At 47.8% G+C, this 2074-nt stretch overlaps 1 long non-coding RNA gene across 1 annotated transcript; it reads left to right on the plus strand.

Annotated features, from left to right (window-relative positions):
* The first annotated feature begins 293 nt into the window (after positions 1–293).
* LOC106816044 lies at positions 294–1624 on the plus strand. The gene is made up of 2 exons (XR_001394828.1): positions 294–725; positions 1385–1624. It is a non-coding gene; the product is annotated as an uncharacterized LOC106816044 (long non-coding RNA).
* Positions 1625–2074: the final 450 nt, after the last annotated feature.

The following is a 2074-nucleotide window of genomic DNA, read 5'->3' on the forward strand; positions in this document are numbered from 1 at the left end:
TCTCCAAACGGCCCCTAAACATTTTTTGGGGTGGCGCGCCTTAAGGGTAACGCGTAGTGGCTCCTACAAGAATGCTGTCAATCACCCACCACATGCTCGCTCATTGGCCGCTAGGCGATCACGTCGTCCGTGGCCGAACAAAGCGTGATGTCAATCACACATGTTTTTACGAACGCCGCGCGCGCGCCCGCTCGCTGCTATCTGCAAAACCGCCGCCGCTGCGGCGCCTGGCTGCGTACGTGCCAGGTTGCCGAAGGGTAGACTGGTACCCGGCCTCACGCTCTGCTAGACAATGTACACGCTCTGCGACAAACAGTGCAGCCGCGAACCAGTCTAGCCAGAGGTTACCTTTCGGTGCACCCTGGGTTGCACGCTGGCTTAATGGGCTAGACACTGACAGGTATTGTTTTAAGCACGAACACCGTCATAAAGATTCGATGTTTTGCCTTGCACTGACATTGTGAACATTGTGCATTTTGTAATTACAAATGTGAATTATAAGGCAGAAAGGTTAACCATGAGCCAGCGCGGCGCCTGGCTGACGGCCTCACTCAGCGGGCTTGCGCAGTTTTTGCGCCGCTTATCTTTAAGCCGCGCAAACAACATAACATTGTCGGTCAACGGTGTATAAGCACATGCCATTCTGTCTCTCTCGTCACTTGTGTTCCTCGTTTCGTCCGGTCGTCGGCCGCGGCCGCGGGCTTTTCAGCATCGCTCGTCGTCCGGTGAGTACCAACAGCTATATAGTAACATAATATCACAAGTACATCACAGGGTTTCCCTATTAGGAAATCCTAATAGGGATTCCCTATTATCTACTTTTGATAATATGGTAGATGTGTTTCTATGACACTAGCATAATACGGTCACTGTGAGTTTGCATCACAGTAAGATCATGTGGTTACTTTGGTGCTATCCAGATGTGGTGCTATCCAGATTTGAGTAAAGATAAACACCAACTTTTATATATAATCCTAGCAATATGGTCAATGGTCGGTTACTATTTAACATAACTGTCAATAGCACCTACAATACGTATGCATAATCATGCTCCGCGCTGGCTGCGGCGACGACAATACGTCGAGAATACGTACCGCCCGTGGGAGTGGGAGAGAGAGACACAGCGAGAGATAGGAGTTTTTGCTCAGCTGACTGGCTGACTCGCCGCTCCCGGAGATTTGCCCCCATATTTATACCGGATGATGTCACGGAATGGCTTGCCACAGCGAGCACAGACCGAGACACACCAACAGACATACAAAGAATGAGACACATTCCTTCCTGTCTTCTTGTTCATCTGTCTCGGTATTTGTCTGTTCGTCAGTGAAATCATGCGACTCGGATATTATCTGCGATTCGGATCACTTCTGGTGTGTACTTTCAGGTCGTGGCTGCCGCGGTTGTGACAGCGAGCACAGGGCGAGACACACCAAGAGAGATACAGAGAAAGACAGACAGAGACACAGCGACACGGCGCATAATAATGCATTTTACGGTTACATAGAATGTGCGCATATGAATTATTTCTACCGATAGATGGCGCGAGGATGTCATATTTCACGTAACTATGATTCCCTGTGCGCGTGTATGCACACCAGTTTGCGTGATAAATGCATTTATCCTGTACAATGTTTTTTCTCATGTATTTATTTCTTGTGCTATGGATTTCTTTTATTTTTCTCTACTTAGTATTCTCTCTCGCTCGCTCTCTCGCTCTCCCTCCTCTCCCGCCCCCTGTCTCACCTACCCCCTGTACGTATCTGTACCCCACCTCATAGAGAGTTCCCTAGCCAGGGCCGGATTTACACTTGTGGAGGCCACCCTAACTTTTAATACTAAAAACTACAGTCATCCATAAAGTGATTTTTTTTCAAGTAGAAAGAATCTGAATAAGCAAGCAAGAAAATCGACGTTGAGATGGATGACCTTATATTTTGGATGTTTGTCTACCGACGTGTGCTGAGCAATCACAGGAAGCCAACCAGTTAGCTGTTTCTACCACTCACAAACAAATACAATATGGCTTGCGCATGTATGACGTAAAACGCGCAATATGGTTTGGATTGATACGTGG

Source organism: Priapulus caudatus, unplaced genomic scaffold (genome assembly GCF_000485595.1).
Source record: "Priapulus caudatus unplaced genomic scaffold, Priapulus_caudatus-5.0.1 Scaffold1268, whole genome shotgun sequence".
NCBI classification, from domain to species: Eukaryota; Metazoa; Priapulida; class Priapulimorpha; order Priapulimorphida; family Priapulidae; genus Priapulus; species Priapulus caudatus.